The 18,861-nt window shown below is 40.0% G+C and overlaps 1 long non-coding RNA gene across 1 annotated transcript; it reads right to left on the bottom strand.

Annotated features, from left to right (window-relative positions):
• Positions 1-5,128: 5,128 nt before the first annotated feature.
• On the bottom strand, positions 5,129-17,496 carry LOC110614326. The gene is made up of 2 exons (XR_002487772.2): positions 17,214-17,496; positions 5,129-5,518 (listed from the first exon to the last, which is right to left on the bottom strand). It is a non-coding gene; the product is annotated as an uncharacterized LOC110614326 (long non-coding RNA).
• Positions 17,497-18,861: the final 1,365 nt, after the last annotated feature.

Raw genomic sequence — 18,861 nt, 5'->3', positions numbered from 1 at the left:
ATGAAAAATGGTCTCTTTTGTTGTTGTATATCAGTTCTGTTGATAATATTCAGAATGATCAATTTCATTTTCTGGTTGATTACAAGAATAATTTGGATAATGCCTTCTTGTTGATGGGGGATTTCAACAGTGTTCTTCATTCTTGGGAGAAATATGGAGGAAACGGTTTGATTAATGCACAGGTGAGGCTCTTTAGAGACTTTGTTAACACCATGGTTGTGGTTGATTTCAATTTCAAAGGTTAAATTTTCACATGGAATAATTATCACAATGGTTCAGCTAATATAGAAGAGAGATTGGACAGAGCTCTAGCTTCCATGCCTTGGATGAGATCCTTCCCTAATGCAACAGTGGATCATTTGGAAGATAAATGTTCGGATCATAGACCAATTATTGTGTGTACATCCCCTAGTCATGGTAAGCTTAAGAAAAAGTTCTTATTTGATGCTCGTTGGACTGGCAACCAGGTTTTTAATGATTTGATTCAACAATCCTGGAATTTTCAAGCTATTGGTTCTCCCTTGTATCAAACACATTCCAAGCTGAAATACTACCGCAAATCTATTGTTGAGTGGAATAAGGCTCGCTCCACTAATTCCAAGCAACACATTCTTCAATTACAAGAACAACTTGATATGGCTAAAAACAACAACATTGCTTGGGATTCTGAAGTTATAAGACCTATAGAAAAAGAGCTCATTTGGGAATTGAGAAAGAACAACATTGCTTGGGATTCTGAAGTTATAAGACTTATAGAAAAATAGTTCATTCGGGAATTGAGAAAGGAGAAGTACTGGGATCAGAAAGCAAGAGTCAATTGGCTGAAGTCAAGTGATAGGAATACAACCTTTTTCCACTTAAAAAGTTATTCAACGCTGTAAGTGAAATTTCATCGCAAGGTTACAGACCGATCAAGGGAGATGAAAAACAAAATTGGGTGATATTCAGAGCATCATTTCATCTTATTTCCAAAATATTTACTCTTCTTTTCATCTGAGAGATTTTGAGGCTGTCACTGACGGTTTTGAACCAAGAGTATCATGTACTATTAATTAAGGTTGACGGCTCTGATTTTAAGTGATGAAATTCATAGGGCAGTTTTTTCAATTGACCTGTCGAAGGCATGGGGGAGGATGGTACGACTTCTCTTTTTTTTCAAAAATATTAGGACATTATAAGAGAGGATGTGGTGGCTGCAATACAAGAGTTCTTTGTGGCAGGTAGAATGTTGAAAAATATGAATCATACAGTTATCTCTCTTATTCCCAAGTCAAAGCTATAGAAACTATGAAGGACCTACATCGTATTAGTCTTTGTAATGTGCTCTATAAGATCATAGCTAAAGTGCTCACTCTCCGGCTTCAACCAAGGATGAATCTATTTTTGGAACAAAACATAATGCCTTTATCAAAGGGAGACTAATTTCAGATAACATCTTGATTTATTATGAGCTTATGCACACTCTTAAGATGAAGAAGAGAGGTCGCTTTGTGGGTATGTTAGTGAAGCTAGATGTGAGTAAAGCATATGGATGTGTTGAATGGTCCTTCCTTCAGCCTATGTTATAGATCTTTGGGTTTAATGAGAAGTGGATCTCATGGATTATGCAATGTGTCACAATGGTTACCTATTCCTTTCAACTCAATAGGTACCGTTTTGGTTATATATCTCCATCTAGAGGTATCAGACAGGAAGACCCTCTTTCTTCCTACCTTTTTCTTTTAGTTGCTGAAGGTTTTATCACGCAATCAACGAATCTCATATTTCTGGTTTGATTGCCTCTCGGTATGGATATTTTATTTCACACCTGTTATTTGTGGATGACTCAATCTTATTCTCTCAAGCTTGCTTAGAGCAAGTAGAAGTGATTAAAGACTCTCCACAAATACTCTGTTACAAGCGGCCAATCCATCAATTTAGCTAAATCGGCTATAATTTTTAGCTCGAATATCTCAGTGAATCTCAAAAGATAAATCTCGGGAGCCTTGAATATTGTCAATGTTGATATCCAAGATCGCTTTCTTGGTCTCCTAGCCCAATTCCACCAATCGAAAGCTCGAACCTTTGAGTATATCAAGAAAGAACTAAAGGAGAATATATTGGCTGGAAGGAAAAATTATCCTCAAAGGGTGGGAAAGAGGTGCTCATCAAGGCAGTGTCAGCAGCAATACCAGTTTATGCAATATCTTATTTTCATTTTCTTCATCTCTGTGCTCTAGAATTAACAGCACAATGGCCAACTTTTGGTGAAGACATCAGCAAAATGAGAGGAAGATACACGGGCTACAATGGTCTAAGATGTGTAGTATGAAAATAGGAGGTCTTGGTTTCAAGGATATGAAAAATTTTAATAGAGCTCTGGCAGGATTGGAGGATAATTACTGATCCCTCTTCTCTGCTAGCCAAAGTTTTCAAAGGTAAATATTTTTCAAAATCATCTTTCCTCCAAGCTTCACAAAGCAAAAGGGCATCCTTGGGATGACAAAGTATTCTGTGGGGAAAAGAAACTCTCAAGCAAAGGGTTAGTTGGAACATGGGCAATGGAAATAATATCTTCTATAAAGAGGATATCTAGGTGCCACAGCTCTTTCCAAAAAAATCGAAAACCAAACAGTATCATGATGGTAATGTTACGTTGGTTTCGCACCTAATTAATGCCTCATCTCACACATGGAATGAAGATGCTTTAATTGAAATTTTTGAAAGGCCTGATGTAGAAAAAAAAATTCTTAGCAATACCTCTTAGCATTTTTTATAGGGAAGACTGGCTCCTATGGCATTTTGAGAAAAGTGGATTTTACTCAGTTCGTTCAGGATATAGGGTGGCAAGGAATTCGAGCAAATCTCTTATAAATAACAATGTAGGAAATCCTAGTCCAGTTTCCATGTCCCATTTCTCATAATTTTGGAACAAGCTCTGTAAACAAATTTTGCCAAGTAAAATCAAGATCTTCATATGCCAATTATGATTAGAGAGATTACCATGTAATTCTCTTCTCCATACGCGGCTACAACAGTTGGACCCTCAGTGCCCTTTCTATGATCAAATTGAAGCTTTAGATCATTTATTTTATCAATGCTAGCACATTATCACGGTTTGGTTCATTTCCTGCCAAGATTCAAAGCCAGCGAGTTTGATAGCTGACTTAGCAGTTAAACATTTTTAGGATTTTGTTCTAGTTTTGGAAGATAGCATCAATCATGTAATTCCCTCTCCGCATCAGGTTCCTGGTTAAACTCCACCACCATAAGGTTTTATTCAAATTAACTTTGATGCTGCAGTTGATTCTAAGGTTAATGTTGGTGCTTTTGTTGTTTTAGCTCGTGATTGTAATAGGAAAATCCTATACTAGCATTGCCGTTTGTAGCATTCCTTTATAGACCTCTTACTCTTACAAAGTATAGTTTGTCGGAAGACTCATTCTAGCTCAAAATAGAGGTTTTTCAAAAGTTATTATTAAAGGTGATTCGGTTAAGGTAATTGAAACTTATAAAGAATGCCCTTTCCTTCATGTTTACAGAAGATAATCGAGGACTCAAAGGAATTTGCTCAAATTTTATGGTTATTAATTTCTTCTAGGTCAAAGAGCTAACAATCAAGCGACTTGCTGTATGATTAAAAACTTTATTTGTAATAATGCATTCAAATATAATTTATCTTCTCAAATAGACTTTTTTTTTTCTCTTTGCCTTCTCGGAGATTGATTTATAAATTTTTATGCTTTTAAAAGAAAAATACTAAACATCACAATTTTTTTTTTCATTTAATCCTTAACATTTTAAACAAACCTTTGACTGACTGATTGTAATACTAATAGAAGAATAAATAATTGTATTTTAAAATAATAATATTTAAAAATAATAATATATTTCTTAATTGGATTTAAGGTTTATAGAAATAAATTAGTAAATTTTCTAAAAATTCAGAAACATATACCTTGCCATGAGATAGTGAATGGGCTGAGATACTGATTGCAGCGATCATGCAAAATTTATCTGGTTTTAAATTTAAACGTAGAGTGTAAACTAATTAACTTGGAGTTTATGTTTGGCGCTCAACTTTAATTTGCATTTGGTTCATTTGATAGGCTCTTGTCATTTAGCTAGTTAAAAAGTATTAGAGGCTAATTGTTCGTTGCTAAAGGTTTAAACCACATATTAATAGCAACGACATAATTTGTATTGTTACAGTAAAATTGTCACTAATATTATTATTAGTAAATAAATTTAAATATCCTTTTTTTTTTCGTTTTTTACTATTTTTTCAAATATAAATATTATTTTAGTTGGTTTTTCTTAAAAAATTATTTTAAATTATGATAAAATTTTAATTAAATATAAAGAAGACCAAAATGGCTTTAGAACATGCTTCTCCTTTGTATTGTGCACTTCTCCAATTCAAAATTCAAAATTCAAATGGCACTTAAATCTTATTTAGCAGCCCAAGCCCTTCGATTTTAGTTTTTAGAACAATTAGAAATGGACAGGCATGTCAAAATATTTGTTTTTTATCTCCGAAAAGGGCAAACAAATCCATAAAGAATCTCCGGCCTTACTCGCCATAGAGCTGTAAAAACATCCAAAATCATCTAATATCTCGCACATATTTTTACCACCAAGGTATAGGGATAGATTTGTTGAAGCACAAGATTCATGGGTTTGCTCAATTAATAATCCGCTACAAAATTCAATTACAATGTTGTTGCTATTGTCACTGCTTATAGTTGTTTATGCCACCTTTTGACACTAAATATCGCTCTTTCGATGCAAATGGCGAGGGAAAATAAGGATGTTTCCACTATAAGCATAACAGTCGGCTTCTAATACAAAATCCTTGTAAATCTGCAGGCCAATTAAAGACGGTATATTACCCATACACTTGACGGTTGTGCAGTCCATGATCCTTCATAAAAGTAAAATCTATCTGATGCATTTCCCTGATTAAACAAAATCTAAAACAGCCTACAGAACCCAGATAGTTAGAATCATTCAGTTGATTTTCTAAAATTATGCCCAAACCACCTTTGCTGTAACAGACATCATTATGGTCCACCGAATAAACAGTGCGAACATCTGCCTAGAAAATTCAATATACTTATTCACACCCGTATAGCTGGCTTCACAAAACTTGAGAGAACTAGCTAGCTTCTTTTCATTTTTCAATTTTCCATACGGATCAAACTAAAATGTATGCTTGCAAAGAAAAGAACAGCTTTCCCAAAAGGTTATCCTCAGTCTGACCGATTACATTATTACACCAATGATCACAAGATCAAGCCTTTAGTTTCATGCTCAAGCATCCTGCTTGCTTTTCTGCCCTTCAAACTTATCTATAGCAACCTGAAGCTCATCTGTACCACCAACAGCTCTCATAGTGTAAAAATATACCCCAAAAACAAATACGGACAAGCCACCAGCAACTACCAAATTCTTATTCTTGGGTGAAAGGTTCATGAATCCCAGAATTCCAGTCATCTTGCAATGGAAAACTTACCAGCCAAGCTTTACGCAAACAAATCTGAGAAGTAGCAAACAGAACATATAGAATTAGTCTGTTAACAGCTAGCATTTGAAATGACAGACTCAAGTCTTCACTAGGATGAAGTGAAATGCAAATGTCCATCCCAGTTTACAGGGCTCCCGATGTACTTGTTACCCATATTAGTCAATCCAGAGGTTTTTTTAACTCTTAACTTCCCCTAAATACCAATATGCTACTTCTAATCAGCAAAAAGCCTATGAAAACTTTAGAAAATAGTGCACTCCAACCCTCAGTCTAGAGGAGGGTGGACATAAAACATATGAATCAGTATAAAATCATAGTTAAAAGATTCATCTACCTCCCATGGTTTCTGGGACTAAAGCTTGACATGGGCTCATTTAAAATATATTAACTTCAAGCTTGTCTAGTTTTGAGTTCATTTACAATATCAACAAGCTCAGCTCTTGCTCAACATGTCCATTAGCTCATTTAAAATATTAACAAGCCAAGGCCAAGCTTGAGCTCGATTTCAACAGCTCATTTATTAGCTCATTCACAATATTAACAAGCTAAAGTCAAGCTTCGCTCATTTATTAGCTTGTTCATAAACCAGCCAAGCTCAAACTCCACTTGTTTATTATCTCATTTAAGCCCGTGCATTTATTACATCAGACTCAATAACCTTATTTAAACAAGCTGAAGCTCAACTCCCATGATTCCTTGGTCATTAATAATACAAAATAACAAGAAAGAAACAGTTTACACACACCACAACTGTAATACCCGGCTAGACTCCGGTATCGAAATTCCTACCGTCCGGTGGAATCTCGGATGTCGGAGACCTCTAGAAGGGTAAAACCATGTTTTCATGAAATGTTTTAATGCTTTTGATGATTTTAAGTAAAGAGGAAATGAGTTTTTGAATAAGAACACCCTTGGAGGAAAGCTCAGGTTCGGCCGCCGAAACTCAAAGTTCGGCCGCCGAACATGAATGCGTTTCGGGTGAGACTTAGGCCCCCGAAGGCATAAGTGAGGGAAGTCCAGGTTCGGCCGCCGAACCTCAAGTTCGGCCGCCGAACATGGCATGCATACGGAGGCACTTTCGGCCCCCGAACGTGGCCTGGCCAGCCACTATAAAAGGGTCCCTTAGCCGAAAACGTGCGAGTTTTTCCCCCTTTTCGGCCAAGGTGAGCTCTCCGCCGTCCCTCACCGATCTTTGATGTTTTCCCTCTAGATCTTTCAAGTTTTTCACAAGTTTTTACGTTGTTTTGAAGATTTTCGAGTTTAAAGCAAGTTTTGGAGCTCTGAGGTTCAAGAACTCAAAATCTCCCACCTCCGAGTTTAGGACGTCTCTCTCTCGATCTTCAAGAGGTAAGAGCCGATCTTAAGCTCATTTCATGTTTAAAGTAAGTTTTATGCAAGATCTATGGGGTAGAATGCATGTTTAGCTCATAATTAGGTTTTTGAGTTTATGTTGTGTTTTTGAGCAATGTGTTGTTGTTGTGTGTTGTAGTTGGGGTTTAAGTTAGTTTGAAGCCCCTAGGAGCCAATGTATGTATATTTGCATGTTTTGGTTGAGCTAAATGCATGATTGGAAGTTTTGGAGGCAAATGTGCTTAAAGGAGCCAAGTTTCTGCCCTTTGGCAGAAACCAAGTTCGGCAGCCGAAGGAACTTTCGGCCGCCGAACATGGCTGGGGAGGCAGGCCTTTCGGCTGCCGAAGTTGCCCCCGAAAAGAGACTTTTGTCTCTGTCTGGGACTTTCGGCCGCCGAAGGTGCCGCCGAACCTGCCTGGGTTTCGGCTCTGGAGGGACTTTCGGCCGCCGAAGGTGCCGCCGAACCTGCCCTGTTCTGCCTTCCTTTGCATGTTTTTGCATGGATGTTTTGAGGTGTTTTAGGGGGTTTTTGGGGGATGTTTGTAGAGTTATGTTCTAGTTGTTTGGTCCCTCATTTGAGTCCACCTGTGTAGATTCGGACCCGAGGAACCGAGGACCCCAGCAGTGAGTTAGCTGCATCAGTCTTTGTCAGAGCTAGCCAAGAGGTGAGTAGAATAAACCTTATGTTTTTAAAGCAAATGAATTATACAGTTGAGCATGTTCATGCATCATGAATGCCATGTGATGAAATAGGTTGTTTGCATTAGAATCCACGAATATGTTGCATTGCATTTATGATGTTGATGTGGATTGGTTATTGGATGATCCTTTAGTCCTCATATGATATGATGATGCTACGGCATGGTATGGTATGGAAGTCCAGGTTGTACCCATTCTACGTCCCTGGCATATTAGAATGTTATGATATGTGATGTTAAGAGAAAGATCGGTTGTACCCATTCTACGTCCCGACACTTTGGAATGTAGAGGACTATTGGTGACAATACCATCCGAGATGTGATTTGTTGTGATGTGTTGCATTACATGATGGCATGAGATTTTAAATATTGTTTCTATTATTCTGCTCACTGGGCTTTTGTAGCTCACCCCTTTCCCTAATCCCCCAGGATTGCAGGTTCGGGCTAGACAGCGAAGTCAAGAAGAGTAAAGTCTTGTATTGTAATAGTTAGAAAGTGGACATGATAAATTGTTTAATGATGTAAAGTTTGAATAGTCATGTTATGTATAATGTTATTGAGGATTAGAAGTTGTGCTTGACCCTATGGATGTTGTTATCCCTCGTTGATACATGATCTTAATGTCTATTGATGTTCATGTTTAACCAACTCAACTTATGATGTATCGCCCATTGGGGCATTGATGAGATCCCATTGAGGGGTCAAGTTTATGATTAAGATTATGTTTAGTGCATGCACAGGTTGAGTTTGGTGTATGAGGAATGAATGAAAGAAAAGTTTTAATTTTCGTGTATGATTGTTGATCATGTATGGGATTAAACAGGTTTACAGATTGCATGTCAGGCTTGCTACGGGTCCCGGCGGCCTTAAGCTGATCTGGATCCTAGCGCCGGTAGCGGTCCGATTTTCGGGTTGTTACAGAATGGTATCAGAGCCCTAGGTTCATATGGTCGGACCTAGAGTGTCGGGCTCATAGAGGTTATAGAAGGTCAAGCACAATAGGAAGATCATGTCCACTAGGATAGGATGAGTAGTCCTGTCTTGCTTAATGATGTGAAATGCCATGACTATATGCATGTGCATTAATGATATGAATGATATGTATGTGATGCGGGTTCATGTGTGCCCACATGAACCATATGATGCTAATGTTTATGTTATGTGCTGCCTTTCAGAAAACAGGATGAGGGGAACTCGTCGATCAGCAAGATTGACTGGAGTGCCACCTGAGGATGAGGGCATGAGCGCCCGTCCTCCTACATTGCCTAGGGCAATGTCTAGTAGGTCTAACAGAGAAAGAGCAGTAAGAGACCCTAGAAGGTCTCTGGATCTGGGTAGGAGCAGATCAGTGAGAGGAACAGTTCAGGGAGGAATGTCAGAAGGCATGGGGGATGATATGGATGTAGAACAGAGGAGGGATGGCAGTTTGGGAGTTAGCATGTCAGAAGAGGGAATGGGAGAGTCCCAAGGAGGCACTCAGGCCTCGGGATTTGTTCAGCCACCCCACTACCCACACTTCTCACAAAATCCCAGGTATTCGATGGGAGGTACATCGGATTACCCTAACTTCACCCCTTATCCCACACAGATGCCATACCCACCCTACTACCCACCATATTCACAATACCCAATGTATCCACCCCCACCTTACTATCCAAATCCAGCAAACCCTACCTCAGAAAATGTTGCACCACCTACAGAACCAGCAGCCCCAGTTACCCAACCTCTTAGACCTAGCTCAGCCAGTGGGAGCAAGGTCAAGATGACCGACTATATGAAGTTGGGAGCTCCCCAGTATGAAAAAGGGGATGACCCGTTTGTGTATCTTGAGAGGGTTAAGGTGATCACATATGAGATTGGGGCTGATGACAGTAGAGCCATTCAGATGGCCGGGTTCACTCTTAAGTGTAAGAAGGCGCGAGAGTGGTTCAAGAATTATGTGAACCCCAGAGTAGACAGCATGTCTTGGGAGGAGTTTGCAAACGAGTTTGCAGGATGGGCTTTCCCAGATAGTTCAAGGGAACTGAAGATGATAGAGTTTGAGCAGTTGAGGCAGACTGATGAGATGGGTGTAGAGGAGTTCACAGACAGATTCTTGGAGCTGTTGCCATTTGCAGGGCAGAATCTTGACTCAGACCAAAAAAGGTCAAGGAGGTATATCATGAAACTCCACTCTAGATATTCCTCCTTGATCCAGTCAGCAGATAGGGAGAGCTTCCACGCCATAGTGGATATGGCCCGGAAAATGGAGGCCAGTGCCATCGTTCAGGGAACAGTTAAGCAGTCAGTGGCACAACCTTCTGGTTCCAAGACCCCAGGCTCTTCTTCTTTCAGTGCAACAGCTTCAGGTAGCAAAAAGTGGAGTAACACCACTAGGAAGTCCAAGAAGAACAAGTTTTGGAACAAGGTCAAGTCTAGTCTGGGACTAGGGAGTGGCTCAAGCTCTGGCGCGGATAATGCAGTTTGTGCAAAGTGTGGTAGGCTACACAGGGGAGTTTGTCGGGCTGGGACAGTAGCCTGCTTCAGATGCGAGCAAGAGGGACACATGGCTCGGGAGTGTCCTAGGGCAGCTTTTGGAGCACAGTCTCAGCAGACGACTTCAGGTAGTGTAGCGCAGCCAGCAGCTCCAGCCATGACTCAGGCCAGTGGCAGAGGCAGAGGGAGAGGGGCAGCCTCTTCTTCAGCGGGTTTCAGAGGTGAAGGTCCATCAGCTCCAGCACGGATCTTCACGATGACTCAGCAGGAGGCAGATGCATCTAACACCGTGGTGGCAGGTAATTTAGTCATTGGTTGTTCAGATGTGTATGCCTTGATGGACCCTGGTGCATCTCATTCTTTTATTGCTCCGAGAGCCGTCCAGAGGTTGGGGTTGATGATCTCTGAGTTAGAGTGTCCTCTCTGGGTCAGTGGACCCAAGTGTGATCCATCAGTGGCAGAGTCAGTCTGCCAGTGTAGTCCTGTGTTTGTTGAGGGAAGATGCTTGTCCGCCGACCTGGTGGTTCTAGATTTGACAGATTTTGACATCATTCTAGGGATGGACTGGCTATCTACCCATGGTGCTACCTTGGACTGCAGGGACAAGGTAGTCAGGTTCAGAGTTCAGGATGGGTTAGAGGTTGTCTTCAGAGGAGACAGGAGGGGTACACCTAGAGGTCTGATATCAGCTCTTCAGGCTCGTAGGTTGCTTAGGAAGGGATGTCAGGGGTATTTGGCTCATGTAAGAGAGCTTAGCAGTCAGGTTAGAGAGCCCGCCTCGGTGCCAGTAGTTAGAGAGTTTCTAGACGTCTTCCTAGACGAGCTGCCAGGTTTACCACCTGCTAGGGAGATAGAGTTCGAGATAGAATTGATGCCTGGAACCCGACCGATCTCTATCCCTCCCTACAGGATGGCTCCAACCGAGTTGAAAGAATTGAAGGAACAGTTGCAAGAGTTGGTAGAAAAGGGCTTCATCCGACCGAGCACCTCACCTTGGGGTGCGCCAGTCTTGTTCGTGAGAAAGAAGGATGGATCCCTTAGGCTTTGTATCGACTACAGGCAGTTGAACAAAGTCACTACCAAGAACAAGTACCCATTACCAAGGATCGACGATCTATTCGACCAACTAGCTGGAGCAGGTTGTTTCTCCAAAATAGATCTGAGATCGGGGTACCATCAGCTAAGGATAAGGGATGAGGACGTGCCGAAGACAGCCTTCAGGACCAGATATGGGCATTTTGAGTTCCTTGTAATGCCGTTCGGGTTAACCAACGCCCCTGCAGCATTCATGGATCTCATGAACAGAGTGTTTAGCCAGTACCTGGATCACTTCGTTATTGTCTTCATAGATGATATCTTAGTGTATTCCAAGAATGCAGAGGAGCATGCCCATCATCTGCGGTTGGTCTTGCAGACCTTGAGGGAACATGGCTTGTATGCCAAGTTCTCTAAATGTGAGTTCTGGCTGAGGAGCATTTCGTTCTTGGGGCATGTAGTGTCAGAGAATGGGATAGAGGTGGACCCCAAGAAGACAGAAACTGTGGCTAACTGGCCTAGACCCACTTCAGTGACGGAAATCAGGAGTTTCTTGGGATTGGCAGGTTACTACAGGAGGTTCGTTCAGGACTTCTCAAGAATAGCAGCTCCTCTGACCAGACTAACCAGGAAGAATCAGAAGTTTCTGTGGACCGACCAGTGCGAAGAGAGTTTTGAAGAGCTTAAGAAGAGGTTGACTTCAGCACCAGTGTTAGCTCTGCCATCTAGTGATGAGGACTTTACAGTCTTTTGTGATGCGTCCCGTGTGGGACTAGGTTGTGTACTAATGCAGAATGAGAGGGTGATTGCTTATGCTTCTAGACAACTGAAGAAGCATGAGTTGAATTACCCCACACATGACCTTGAGATGGCAGTAGTAATCTTTGCACTCAAGATGTGGAGGCACTACCTCTATGGGGTAAAATGTGAGATCTTTACAGATCATAAGAGCCTGCAGTACATCCTGAGTCAAAGAGATTTGAACTTGAGACAGAGGAGATGGGTAGAGCTGCTGAGTGACTACGATTGCAAGATTCAATATCATCCGGGTAAGGCGAATGTTGTGGCAGACGCCCTAAGCCGGAAGTCACTAGGCAGTCTATCCCACATCACGGCAGAGAGGAGACCAGTGGTGAAGGAGTTTTACAAGCTCATTGATGAAGGCCTACAGTTGGAGTTGTCTGGTACCGGTGCTTTAGTGGCCCAGATGAGAGTGACACCTGTGTTTGTGGAGCAGGTGGCTCAGAAACAGCATGAGGACCCAGAGTTAGTAAAGATTGCCAGGACTGTTCAGTCAGGCAAGGACAATAAGTTCAGATTTGACAGTAAGGGGATCCTCCGCTATGGGAGCAGACTTTGTGTACCAGATGACATAGGGCTAAAAGGAGACATTATGAGGGAGGCTCATAATGCAAGATACAGCGTTCACCCCGGAGCCACCAACATGTATCAAGATTTGAAGAAGGTTTATTGGTGGCCAGCGATGAAGAAAGAACTGGCACAGTTTGTGTCCGCCTGCGAAGTATGTCAGAGGGTGAAGCTGGAACATCAGAAGCCGGCTAGAATGCTTAACCCGCTACCTATTCCAGAGTGGAAATGGGAGAATATAGCTATGGACTTCGTAGTGGGGTTACCGGCGGCGTCCAACAGAGTGGACTCCATATGGGTGATTGTGGACAGACTCACCAAATCTGCTCACTTCATTCCTGTCAGGAGTGGCTACTCTGTGGACAAGTTGGCGCAGGTATATGTGGATGAGATTGTCAGGCTGCATGGGGTTCCTGTTTCGATAGTGTCAGATAGAGGGCCCCAGTTCACCTCCAGGTTTTGGCGGAGTCTGCAGAATGTCATGGGTACTAGGTTGGATTTCAGTACTGCCTTCCACCCCCAGACGGACGGACAGTCAGAAAGGACCATCCAGACTATCGAGGATATGCTTAGAATGTGTGTGCTGGACTTTGGCGGTTCTTGGAGGCAACATCTACCTTTGGTGGAGTTTGCCTACAATAACAGCCATCATGCTAGCATTGGGATGGCTCCATATGAAGCTTTATATGGAAGGAAGTGCAGGTCACCTGTTTGCTGGGAGGAAGTTGGAGAAAGGGCCTTAGCAGGGCCTGAGCTAGTAGAGGTCACCAGCAGGGTGGTACCCATAATCAGAGAGAGAATCAAGACTGCTGCAAGCAAACAGAAGAGTTATGCAGACATCCGCAGACGGCAGGTAGAGTTTCAGGAGGGGGATCTGGTATTGCTCAAGGTGTCTCCTATGAAAGGAGTGGTTCGCTTTGGGAAGAAAGGTAAACTAGCCCCACGATACATCGGACCCTTTGAAATCTTGCAAAAGATTGGGAATGTGTCGTACAAGCTGGATTTACCTGCTTCAATGGAAAGAATCCATCCGGTTTTCCATGTTTCCATGTTGAGAAAGTTCGTGTTAGATCCAGACAAGGTTCTTAGTGAGCCTGATGTGGAGATCCAAGAGGATCTCACCTATGTTGAGCAGCCAGTGCGGATCATAGACACCCAGATCAGAAAGCTGAGAAACAAGGAAATCCCGATGGTGAAAGTCCTGTGGAACCACCACAAAATGGAAGAGTGCACTTGGGAGACACGGGAGTCCATGCTCCAGCAATACCCTTATCTTTTCTAAGGTTAGTTCTTGTATGTTATGTGTATGTTGTGATGACTCTATGCATGTACTAGTTGAGGAACATTCGGGGACGAATGTTCTTAAGGGAGGGAGAATGTAATACCCGGCTAGACTCCGGTATCGGAATTCCTACCGTCCGGTGGAATCTCGGATGTCGGAGACCTCTAGAAGGGTAAAACCATGTTTTCATGAAATGTTTTAATGCTTTTGATGATTTTAAGTAAAGAGGAAATGAGTTTTTGAATAAGAACACCCTTGGAGGAAAGCTCAAGTTCAGCCGCCGAAACTCAAAGTTCGGCCGCCGAACATGAATGCGTTTCGGGTGAGCCTTAGGCCCCCGAAGGCATAAGTGAGGGAAGTCCAGGTTCGGCCGCCGAACATGGCATGCATACGGAGGCACTTTCGGCCCCCGAACGTGGCCTGGCCAGCCACTATAAAAGGGTCCCTTAGCCGAAAACGGGTGAGTTTTTTCCCATTTTCGGCCAAGGTGAGCTCTCCGCCGCCCCTCACCGATCTTTGATGTTTTCCCTCTAGATCTTTCAAGTTTTTCACAAGTTTTTACGTTGTTTTGAAGATTTTCGAGTTTAAAGCAAGTTTTGGAGCTTTGAGGTTCAAGAACTCAAAATCTCCCACCTCCGAGTTTAGGACGTCTCTCTCTCGATCTTCAAGAGGTAAGAGCCGATCTTAAGCTCATTTCATGTTTAAAGTAAGTTTTATGCAAGATCTATGGGGTAGAATGCATGTTTAGCTCATAGTTAGGTTTTTGAGTTTATGCTGTGTTTTTGAGCAATGTGTTGTTGTTGTGTGTTGTAGTTGGGGTTTAAGTTAGTTTGAAGCCCCTAGGAGCCAATGTATGTATATTTGCATATTTTGGTTGAGCTAAATGCATGATTGGAAGTTTTGGAGGCAAATGTGCTTAAAGGAGCCAAGTTTCTGCCCTTTGGCAGAAACCAGGTTCGGCAGCCGAAGGAACTTTCTGCCGCCGAATATGGCTGGGGAGGCAAGCCTTTCGGCTGCCGAAGTTGCCCCCAAAAAGAGACTTTCGTCTCTGTCTGGGACTTTCGGCCGCCGAAGGTGCCGCCGAACCTGCCCTGTTCTGCCTTCCTTTGCATGTTTTTGCATGGATGTTTTGAGGTGTTTTAGGGGGTTTTTGGGGGATGTTTGTAGAGTTATGTTCTAGTTGTTTGGTCCCTCATTTGAGTCCACCTGTGTAGATTCGGACCCGAGGAACCGAGGACCCCAGCAGTGAGTTAGCTGCATCAGTCTTTGTCAGAGCTAGCCAAGAGGTGAGTAGAATAAACCTTATGTTTTTAAAGCAAATGAATTATACAGTTGAGCATGTTCATGCATCATGAATGCCATGTGATGAAATAGGTTGTTTGCATTAGAATCCACGAATATGTTGCATTGCATTTATGATGTTGATGTGGATTGGTTATTGGATGATCCTTTAGTCCTCATATGATATGATGATGCTACGGCATGGTATGGTATGGAAGTCCAGGTTGTACCCATTCTACGTCCCTGGCACTATGTAAGAGAAAGTCCAGGTTGTACCCATTCTACGTCCCTGGCATATTGGAATGTTATGATATGTGATGTTAAGAGAAAGACCGGTTGTACCCATTCTACGTCCCGGCACTTTGGAATGTAGAGGACTATTGGTGACAATACCATCCGAGATGTGATTTGTTGTGATGTGTTGCATTACATGATGGCATGAGATTTTAAATATTGTTTCTATTATTCTGCTCACTGGGCTCTTGTAGCTCACCCCTTTCCCTAATCCCCCAGGATTGCAGGTTCGGGCTAGACAGTGAAGTCAAGAAGAGTAAAGTCTTGTATTGTAATAGTTAGAAAGTGGACATGATAAATTGTTTAATGATGTAAAGTTTGAATAGTCATGTTATGTATAATGTTATTGAGGATTAGAAGTTGTGCTTGACCCTATGGATGTTGTTATCCCTCGTTGATACATGATCTTAATGTCTATTGATGTTCATGTTTAACCAACTCAACTTATGATGTATCGCCCATTTGGGCATTGATGAGATCCCACTGAGGGGTCAAGTTTATGATTAAGATTATGTTTAGTGTATGCACAGGTTGAGTTTGGTGTATGAGGAATGAATGAAAGAAAAGTTTTAATTTTCGTGTATGATTGTTGATCATGTATGGGATTAAACAGGTTTACAGGTTGCATGTCAGGCTTGCTACGGGTCCCGGCGGCCTTAAGCCGATCTGGATCCTAGCGCCGGTAGCGGTCCGATTTTCGGGTCGTTACAACAACTAAGATTAAAAATACAACACCATAAATCAAATAGAACTAAAGTTTTACTAAATGACATAAATCCTAGTATCAAATCACTCAAATTATTGGATAGTTCTTACTTAAAGATTGAAAGTTGAAGAGAGGAATAAGCTGGATTTTTGCATCCACGAACCCTTCTAGTTTTCCAAAGCAGACATCAATTTTAGCAATATCAAAATAAAATATCATAGAAAAATAAAACTTTAAACTCAAAAGAAAAACTACATCAAATTACACCTGAAAATGAACATAGCAGGGCCCAAACCACTAGGCTAGGAACTTAGGAACATATACATATATGCAAGACAATCTATTCAATGGCTGAGACATTGTGGCTCTTCTTCTAAAGGTTCACTACCTCAAACATTAAAAAAGAAAATAATTCTTTTTCTTTTCCAGCTCCAAAGAGGCATCACCTTTGGCATAATAAAACAGATTGCCTATTCACATATATTCCACAAAACCTTCCTCGAATGTCAAATCACATCCCGCTTAGGCAAGAAACACACAATATTGAATTCCCCTTTCACTGAGATATGTTTGGGGACAAGAACGCATCATTCTTTATGCTATGCCTTATCAACTAGTTCTGGAATCAAATCAACTAGCAAATAGCAACATGAAAACTTCAGTCCTAATAGACTACAGGGGAAATAAAGATCTTTCCTCCCAAACTTGTATGCTAGAAGCAAAGAATATTCAAATTTACTTCATTAAATTATGCTACGTGCATCTTTTAATCATATAAAACCTTAGAAAACAAAAATCCTCTTACAAGAAACCAAATTCCAGCATACTATAAACATAATATTTACAACTAATAACTCTCCATATCTAGAGAGAGAGAACAAAACACAAAAACCCAGAAATTAAAACAAAAGAGCTAACAAGAAATTACCTCACATGGATTCCAGACGATTTAACAAAAAGATGGCTAAGGTTACTTGACACATTAACCTAAAAAAAATAGAGAAAGCCACAGAAACTAAAAGAACTTGTGCAGTGTGTGCAAAATAGAGGTCATTTTCCATGTTTAGGTGTTACTCATTGCAAAAAGGCCTGCAAAAGCTAAAAGGATTTTGTGTTCATGTGATAGCAGCTCAAAATTACTATTTGAAAATATATTATTCAATATGCAACTCGCAGATCAAATCACAACCATCTGAAACAAAAAACAATAAATTTACCTGAAAAAAGAAGTCTGTTGAGAACGAGCCGGAGAGAAAGGTCGATCTGGAGGAGAACTGCAACCGCTCCGTCGGGCTGCGCGGTTAGGGCAATTGCAACTGGGCAAGCAAAATGACTTGGTTTTGTTTTTTGAGCGCAAAAGAAAAGTAGAGCAAACCGCGAGTGTTATTAATAGAAAATGGATAATTACTTAAAAAATTAGCACATTTGTCAAATATAATTTTATAATTTAATTTGTAAAATAAAAAGGTGATGTGGTTTGAGTAAAACAAGTTTTCTTTTTTTTTTAAGAGCGGCTATTATTGATAGATTTGTAAGCAAGAAGAATAACACAAAAAATAAAGAGTTTTTTTTTTTTCGAAAGCAGAAAAAAAAAAGTTACGAAGTGAGTTTATTTATGTTCATATTAAAATGGTGTCCATTTTTGACATGTTTGTAATATAATTTATTATTGGAGCCTTTTATCCACTTAGAGAAAAAGAAAATTTATCAAATATAATATTTACCGTCTCATAGTTAGTTTGTTTATTAAAATTACTTAACTTATTTATTTATATAGTAAATTTAAAAAAAATTTATTATTTAATTTTTAGAAAATTCGGTCATTGCATTTTTTAAAATTTATTAAAAAAATTTTATTTTTTATTTCTATCAATAAAATAGTACTTTCGTTTATTTTTACCGTTAAATATATAATATAAGACTAGATTACCCCTCCTTCTTCTTCTTTGAGGATAAGAGACTATTTCATTGATGAAAATGAAATATAAGAACATTTTAATAGATTTGAAAAAAAATAAAGACGTTTTAATAGATTTTTAAAAATATAAGAACTGACTTACTAATAATAGTAATACCTAAAAACTAAATAAGGGATTTTCAAAAAAAAAAACTAAATAAGGGGTTTTATTTGAGGGCAAAATTGGATTTTAAAAATTTTCTCTCTCATTTTTCATCTATTTTTATCGGAAAAGAGGACGAAAAAACTTTTTCTTAGACAAAGAGTTTTATAAAGGATATTTTAATATGTTTCTGAAAATGTAGGGGCTAACTTGTTAATAATGGCAATACTCAGGAACCAAATAATAAATCTCTCTAAATTAAACATTCTATTTTTTTTAAAAATTTTTTTGTTAAATATTAATTTATTAAATATGAATTCTATAATGTCCTCAAACCCATAGATAGGAATAGTGATATCATTAGATATGAATTAAATTATTTCACTATTAGAGTAAGTGGCATTAGGGGAGATGATAGCTTACCCCAAACTATTTAAAGAAGGTGCAAGCATAATTCTAAATTGTTAATAATTGAATCATAAAAAACTCAAATAAAGAAATGGACATATTTAGAAATAAAGTAGATAGTATGATTAGTAAGTTGAAAACAAGTCACTTACAGTAGATACTTAGGGTTTTTTGATATACTCGCTTAAAGTGCTTGTTAAAATCCAATATATTTCCTTAAGTGAAAATGACTTCTAAAGGCTAAAAATATAATTTAGTAGGTCAATATATGAATATTGAAACATGGTAAAGAGTTTAGTAGGTTAAAGTGTAAATATGGAAAGTTTATAGGTAAAATTCAATTTTAGTCCTCTATTTTTCTACCTCTTCATCTAAACCCTCCATGTGTCACCTAACT

The sequence above is a fragment of the Manihot esculenta genome, chromosome 5 (assembly GCF_001659605.2).
Source record: "Manihot esculenta cultivar AM560-2 chromosome 5, M.esculenta_v8, whole genome shotgun sequence".
NCBI classification, from domain to species: Eukaryota; Viridiplantae; Streptophyta; class Magnoliopsida; order Malpighiales; family Euphorbiaceae; genus Manihot; species Manihot esculenta.
This window is presented reverse-complemented; position numbering and strand designations above follow the sequence as displayed.